The sequence below is a fragment of the Oryx dammah genome, unplaced genomic scaffold (genome assembly GCF_014754425.2).
Source record: "Oryx dammah isolate SB20612 unplaced genomic scaffold, SCBI_Odam_1.1 HiC_scaffold_25, whole genome shotgun sequence".
NCBI lineage: Eukaryota > Metazoa > Chordata > Mammalia > Artiodactyla > Bovidae > Oryx > Oryx dammah.
The window spans coordinates 98,780,008-98,787,878 of NW_024070209.1; the positions used below are offsets into that span (position 1 = coordinate 98,780,008).

The window sequence follows — 7,871 nt, forward strand, 5'->3', positions numbered from 1 at the left end:
CACATGCCGCATAGAAGACTGAAGATCCCACATGCTGCAACCAAGACTCAGTGCAGCCAAATAAATAAAATAAAATTTTAAAAAGCCAGCAGCAAAAAAAAAAAAAGAAAGAAAAAATAAAAATAAAAAGCCAGCAGCACAGCACCTTCCAATATCTTCCCGATTCTGCCTTTCTTGCCTCGCTTGTGATGATGACAGGCCTACCTCTCCCAACCTGACTATAAACCTTTGGTGGGGGCTCAGCAGGGCTTCTCCCACATCCTTCCTCCCCCAGCCCCCACACAAGACCCAGGATAGGTATGAGGCTTCTCACCACTGCCTAGAAGACACGGAACCCCATCCAGGCTTCTTGGGAAGAAGTCAAGATGCTCCTGAGGTCTCAGAATCTCTGGCTTCAAACCAGAGCCCCACCTCTCCCTTGCCAGAGACAGCTGGCTAAGGAGGAGTTGCAGTTTGAGTTGGTGAGGACCCATAAGTCCTGTATGAATTCCCCTGGGCCTGACTGGTATCTCCTGCTTTGGGGAACAGTGCCAGCAGCCAATTAGCTAGGCCTCACCAGGCTCCAGGAGGCGAAGAGGGGGGAGGGGCTTCAAGACCTGGAACCAAGAACATTCCAGGGAACTTGGAGCAAGGAGTCCTTACTTTGCTATATCCCTGCTGGGCCACACTTGGGGAGTCTTGCTCCCTCTCTGAGCCCCGGGGGTCCACTGGGAAGATGGAACTCATCTTGGAGTCCTCCTCCTGGGTTGTGTAAGGATTCAGGGCAACTGCTTGAGTGAGTACTGAGTGTTAAGAATGGTTCAGGTACTTCCCTGGCGGTCCAGTGGTTAAGACTGCATGCTCCCACTGCAGGGGGAGCGAGTTCCACCCCTGGTGGGGGAAATAAGGTCCTGCATATCTTGCAGTGCGGCAAAAAAAAGAACGGCTCAAACTTGCAAACCAGCCACATATGGGCCTTAGAGGGGCCCCGGTTTACTGTGAAAACAGCAATGTCTCCACCTGGATCCTGGAGAAGGTGATACACACTGGAGCTGCAGGTGAGCAAGAAAATCTCTGTGGTTATGAGACCCTAGAGAAATGGAAGCTGTTTGTTACCACAGCATGACCAAGCAAGAGCTGACAACACACACTCTCTCTTTCCCGCTGGATCCACTTCCAGCTGAGCTGCTCACTCTCTCCTCTTCCTGACCACCCTCTTCTATCAGGAATCCTAGTACCCAGGATCCGAGGATGGAGAAATCAGGAAGTAAGCTGCCTCTCCCTCTCCCCCTGTTTCCACATTTCATTGGTTACTGGGGTCAGGTGAATCTCCCTGGAGTCTAGGACTCCTCCCCTTAGCTACTTGGCCCCTCCCAGAACTCCATGTTTGGTGGTATACTGTCCATACCCCAATTATTGGAGCAGAGTTCAGTTCAGTTCAGTTAATCAGTCCTATCTGACCCTTTGCGACCCGATGGACTGCAGTATCCCAGGCTTCCCTGTCCATCACCAACTCCTGGAGCTTGCTCAAACTCATGTCCATCCAGTCGGTGATGCCATCCAACCATCTCATCCTCTGTCATCCCCTTCTCCTCCTGCCTCCTTCAACTGGAGCCCAATAAGAAACCTTAAGCTGGGGTGCAGCGTGGATAGAATTCAGGGTGACCATCATGAACTTGGAAGGGAAAAAAAACTACATCTTCATTTTCACTGCCCTTTACCTACACAAGCTAGCATTTCCTTCAGTGAGGAACTTACCCAACATGCCCTGTATTCAGCAGTACCTGCAGCTTTGTTTCCAGTAGGAATCATTGATATCTTCAGACCACATCAAAGTTGATGCAGATTTCTCAAAATCTCACTCATCCCTTCTTCTCCATTTTAGATCTGCTAGATCTCGTTAATGGTTAATAAAGTAGCATATTTATCGTTTCATCACAAATATGGTTTTAAAAAATATCTTGATATCTGCATTTCAAATTAATTGGCTTCCAGTGTAATCCTATGTATTTTGTTCTACACTTACAAACAAGTCAGGGTGTGGAGGTGTCACCCAATGAAAAAGTCACCATCCGCCCCTGCCCCTTCTCCTCTGCCACAAGGGAAAAGGATTGAGACCTTGAATTCTTGAAGAAGCAGGGCCAGGAGTGCAGCCAGGAATTCTGCAGGGGGTGGGAGGAGGGCAGGAGAATTGGCAGGGACCCAGCGGGTGGGTGGCTGGTGTCCAGGTGGGGTTGGGGGGCGGGGGCGGGGTGGTGGTGGCGCGGAACGAGTCTGTCTGGTTCTCTGGGCCTCTCTCCTTGAGGGATGGAACCTCAAGGCTGAGGCTGGACCTTTCCAGGGCCTCCTCTCTCTGCACCAAACCCAGATGGACTGAGTAGGAAAATGTCCCCAGGAAGAGCTCCTTGGCAGAGATACTCTGTGGAGAAGCAGCCACCACCCAAGGGAGATGCTGGAAAAATGATGGTGAGCCAACATCCCTGGGTTCCTGCAGGGCCAGGCAAGAGCCTACCCCACCCCCAGGCTCTCCTACCTGCTTCCCAGGATCAGGATTCCCCCCGTCCCATCAATCCCAGGAGCCAGAAGTTTGGGTCAGGCCATCCCAGCTAATGCACCGCCCTGGGAAGATCTTTTCACACGGATGCAGTCCCAGTTTTTGAAGGAGGCTGGAGGTTGCCGTCATGTCGCCTCCCTCCCTCCCTCTTGGTTCTCTGGAACCCTCCATCACAGCTGTCCCTGCCCTTTCTTCTCTTCCCAGGAGCAACCCCTCCTGTCCTGCCCAAGAGCTGGCCTTACTGAGTCCCCCTGCCTCAGGCCAGGCTCCGTCCTGGAGGCCACGGATCAGGTCCTGGGCCAGCCCAAGTGGGGAACCCACACTGAGGGATCTCCAGTCCTTTTGGGGGGCTGGGTCCTCTGGGTTCCCAGGTGTGGCAAGGCCCTACTCAACCAGGGCCCTGCCCAGACTCCTTGGTGCCCCCAGCCTCTGCCTTTCCCTCCTCTAGTGAGTCTTTCCCCTCTCTGCCACTCACACAATCCAGCCCACCTACTTCATCCTCTGCCCTTCCCACCACTTACTCTCCACTGCCCCGGCCTTTGCTTTCAATTCACCCATGCCACTTCCTCCAGGAAGCCTTCCCTGATATCTGTCTTAGAGCCCTTTCTCGGAACTGTCTGTAGTTCCACCATCATAGCCTGTCTTTATGGGTCTATCTGTTCATGTCTGCTCCCCATCACCAACTAAATGACGACTCTATCCTGTCCACAGAGGCATCCACAGCACTCAGCACAGGGTTGGCACAGAGTAAGCACCCAGCAGACATTTGCTAAGGGAAGGAAGTAGGAGAATTAGTCCAAGCCTCCAGGAAAGGTGAGAAAACTGGCTGAGAGGCTTGGCCCAGGCAGGAGTTGGGTCTCCTGCCCCTGGGCTGAGCTATTCTATTCTCTCTCCCTTCTTTCCTCTGTCAGCCTAACCCAGCAGCGAGAGGACCCTGGGGTGGGGGTGGGAGCAGCCGGAGGGGTGGGAGGGAGCTGCAGGCAGAAGACCCCATCCCCTGGGGAGGCAGAAAGCTGGAGCTGGAGGAGAGCGAAGGCTGAAGCTCACATCTGCTGTGGCCCACCCAGGCCGTACATCCACGCCTGCTGCTGCTGCTGCTAAATTGCTTCAGTCGTGTCTGACTCTGTGCGACCCCACAGATGGCAGCCCACCAGGCTCCCCTGTCCCTGGGATTCTCCAGGTAAGAACACTGGAGTGGGTTGCCATTTCCTTCTCCAATGCATGAAAATGAAAAGTGAAAGTGAAGTCGCTCAGTTGTGTCCAACTCTTAGCGACCCCATGGACTGCAGCCTACCAGGCTCCCCCGTCCATGGGATTTTCCAGGCAAGAGTACTGGAGTGGGTTGCCATTGCCTTCAGCCCCCCTAACCAACCCTCCTTCTCCCCCTCCTGGGGAAGCCCTGGAGGGCCCTTTCCAAGCCGCCCTGGGATGTGTGTGCACATACAGCCAGTTCCATGGCGCTGTGCCTGCAACTAAACAGTTCCTGAGACCTAACACTGAAGCCTGTCTTGAGGCTTGCGGCCAATTTGTTCCTGTGTTTAGTATGTGAGAATCCATCCCCCTACAAAAAAAAAAAAAAGGATGGTGCCTGGACCTTCTCAGGCTCCCAGGTGGCCTTGGTTGAATGGAGTCCTACGTTTAAATCTAGCCTGAGCAAGGGGCTCCCTCTCTTCCCTGAGGCCTAGCACTGCCAGCTCCATCCCCCCTAGCTCTGGGACCCAGACCCCTCAGTGGGCCTCCGTGTCCCCATCTGCAACTTGGAACTAAAACTCTGTCCCTAGCCTGCCTCTCTGGGAGGCTGGGAGAGGCTGAGGGAGTCATCTGCGTGGGCAGAGGCCTCGGGTCTGGGAGGGGGCTGCAGAACATCACGGGACTGGGCAGGGAGTCAGGAGGCTGGGGCTTTTGGGCGCTGTCAGTGGTTGATAGTGCCTTGGACAGCAAGGAGATCGAACCAATCAATCCTAAAGGAAATCAACCCTGAATAGTCATTGGAAGGACTGATGCTGAAGCTGAAGCTCCAATACTTTGGCCACCTGATGGGAAATGCCAGTTCATGTGAAAAGACCCTGAAGCTGGGAAAGACTGAGGGCAGGAGGAGAAGGGGGTGACAGAGGATGAGATGGTTGGATGGCATTTACCAACTCAATAACATGAGTTTGAGTAAACTGGAGGAGACGGTGAAGGACAGGGAGGCCTGGCGTGCTGCGGTCCATGGGGTCGCAAAGAGTCGGATATGACTGAGCGACTGAACAGAAGTGGCTGAGCTCCTGTGTAGTGAGTGAGGGCAAGCGGCCTGGAGCTGGGGAGAAAGGCCAACCAGCTTTGTAATGGAGGACAAGGTGTATCAGGAACCCGGGGTGTGCTCAAGGAGCCTGGAATCTCTGGGCGCCCCACCCTCCACCCTCGCACCAGACTGGCTGCCCCTAGCCTTATTATTATGGCTGCTGTTATTGAAAGAGTCCTTCTGCCTGTTTCCCAAGCACGTTCCCACGGCTGATCAGGCAGGGTAGGGGAAGCGAGGGGGGTGCCAGTGTGGTGGTGGTGGTGGGCGGGGAGAATGAAAGGATGTGGTCCTGAAGCTCACAGCCAGAGGCCTAGGGTGGGGGCTTACCAGAGCATGTGCTGCCCTGGGTGGGGTATGGGGCGGGGGGGGGGGCGCGGCGGCAGCGGACCAGGAGGAAGGCACCAGGCAGGGCTGCGGAGCGGTTCTGGGAAGGTCCAGAAGAGATAAAGCGCCAACCCAAGGCCTGACACTGAGGCCTGGGAGGAAAAGCTGGGGAAGGCGTTTGAGGCAGGAGGAACAGCATCTACTAGGGCCTGAGATCCGGCGACACCTGGGAGCCAGAGTCACTGTCCGGCCCGGGGGCGCTGAGTGGGGGCGTCGCAACCGTGGCGCAGGCTGGGCACCCGCCGGCAGGGCCTTGAATGCCGACGACAAGCCTCTCCTCACTCCCCTGGGCGGGGCTTGGACCCTCCGCACCCCTCCCCCGCCTCCTCCCCTCTGCCGGGCGATGCCAGGAAGGCTGCACCCGCGGCCGCGCTTTCAAGTCGGCCTCCCTGAGGCTCCAAGCCGCCCGGGCAGAGGGGCCGCAGCTCCTCCGCCAGCATCAAAGCCGGCCGCCCGGGCCTGGTCGGGTTGCGGGAGGGGCGGGCCAGCCGGGAGGGAGGCAGGTTTGGGCGGATTCCCCTTTCATCCCGCGGCTCGGCGGGCGCAGACCTCCGGGAGGCCCTGCAGCCCCTGCGGGGCGTGTCCCTACAGGGCCTGGCGGCCCGGGGAAGGCGGGGGCTGCGGGGGGCGGGGTGCCCGGCAGGCTGCGCCCTGGGGCCCGGCGGACACAGAGCCTCCATCCTGGCCGGACGGCGTGCCCTCGGGCCTGTCGCTGCCCTCCTCTGTGCCTCGGCTTCCGCAGCAGCCCTCCTCCCTGCCCAGGAAGCCCTGGCACTCGGTAAGATTCTGGGAAGATTCCTAGTGTTTGGTTTGCTGAGATCCAGAGCAGGAAGCTGGGGCTCACTCTGGCGGGCAGCCACCCTAAGAGACGGCTGTACCTAGCACCCCCAATTTACAGATGGGAAAGCCTTGGCACTAGGAGCTCACACAGCCAGCTAAGTAGCAGAGACTTTCTGCTGTGTTTTGGCTGCACTGAGTCGTCGCTGTGCCGGCTTTCTTGGGTTGTGGCAGGCTGGGGCCCCTTCTCCAGCTTGGTTCATGGGCCTCTCAAGGCCGTGGCCTCTCTTGCTGCAGAGCTCGGGCTCCAGAGCTGGGGCTCAGTAGCCGTGGAGGAGGGCCTAGCCGCCAACAGCATGTGGAATCTTCCCCGGCCAGGGACTGACCCCGTGTCTCCTCCTCTGGCAGGTGGACTCGCAACCGCTGGCTCACCGGGGAAGTCCTGTTTGTTGTTTTTCTCCAGAGACTTGAAGCTTAGCTGCTGCCTCTGGGATGAGAAGAGAAGAGCCCTTTAACCCCAGAGCCCAGGCAGGGAACCATCTTGGTCAACCTAAGAAGCCCAGCTGGGAAGTTCTGTTTTTATGCCCATTATATAGTGAAGGACTGAGGCATAGAGAAGTGAAAGGTGGGCCTTAGTCTCACGAAAACTGACCGAGTCACACTTTGAACCCAGCCTGTCTGGCTCCTGAGCCGCGGTGCCTGCCTTGATAGCTTGGGCCCCAGGGCGTGGGGCTGCCACCACCCTCTTCCCTGACCCCACGGGCCAAACGACACAGTCACAGAGCCTGGCAGGGTTTCTCATTGCAGGACCTCGTCTGCCAAGAGGGCAGTTTTCATGGGCCTCCCCAGGATGTCAGGTGTACTCCGGCTGGTGGGATGGGATGGGTGCCCAGGGATCAGGCAGATGCCACCCCAGCCCAGAGATTTAACATTCCTCCCTGGAAAATCAGATAATCAAGGAAGTCAAATACCGTGAAATGAGTGTGATCCTTGCCAGAAACCCACAGGGAGCCGCAGAGAATCATCACAGGCAAGTGCAGGAGTGTGACCCACCCCCTCATCTTATAGGCAGGGAAACTGAGGTGCAGGACACAGCAGGGAGCCCCTTGGGGGGCTCCTGAGGGGCAGGGTCTGGGCAGGAACCTGTTCAGTCCCTGGGCTCCTAGAGCTCGGGGTCTGCTGAGAGTGGTCCTCTGTGTCCCAGCAATGTTACTGTGGTTCCGGGCTGATCCAGGAGGGCTTCCCTGAGGAGGAGACTTCCACGCTGAGACCTGATGTTAAGTAGGAGTCGGTGAAGCTAGTGGGAATAGCGTTTCAGGCAGAGGGGAAAGCAAGTGCAAAGGCCCTGAGGGCATGAAGAAAGCCTGCTTGCTGCAGAGCAGGGGGGAAGCCAGCCGGGAGGCTGAAGGGCAGGACCTTGGTTGGAGCTTGGGGAAGCCTGCCTGGGCCAGCTCAGTGCCACGTGGGACGGGGGAGAGGAGGCTGACAGCCACCTCCGTGGCACCGCAGGACTTCAGACCTCCTCGAGAGAATGCTGGCTGGGAGCAGGACTGAGAAGGGAGCTGTCTCCAGCCCTGTTCTAAACCCAGTTCTGTTGAGCCACTAAGAGAAAAAAGAAGGGAGATCAAAAGGGAAAATTTGCAAGTTAGATTTACCCTCAATTCTATTAAACTACCACAAGCTGTTGGGAAATAGTATTAGGGTCTTAACTCCACAGTCGCTGGAAATCCCAGCCTGGAAGGCCCACGGAGACCCCAGGCCTGTCCTGCCTGCCCTGGGGGCGAGGAGGGTGGGGCAGCTAGAGGCCTGGGATGGGGAGTGGGCTGTCTGACCTGGTTTGTCTGTGGGCTCAGCCAGCTTGCAAACTGCGTGGCTCCTGCAGACAGGGTCCAG

The 7,871-nt window shown here is 57.1% G+C and overlaps 1 long non-coding RNA gene across 1 annotated transcript; it reads left to right on the top strand.

Moving 5' to 3' along the window:
• Positions 1-5,716: 5,716 nt before the first annotated feature.
• LOC120852078 lies at positions 5,717-6,946 on the top strand. The gene is made up of 2 exons (XR_005718469.1): positions 5,717-5,979; positions 6,387-6,946. It is a non-coding gene; the product is annotated as an uncharacterized LOC120852078 (long non-coding RNA).
• Positions 6,947-7,871: the final 925 nt, after the last annotated feature.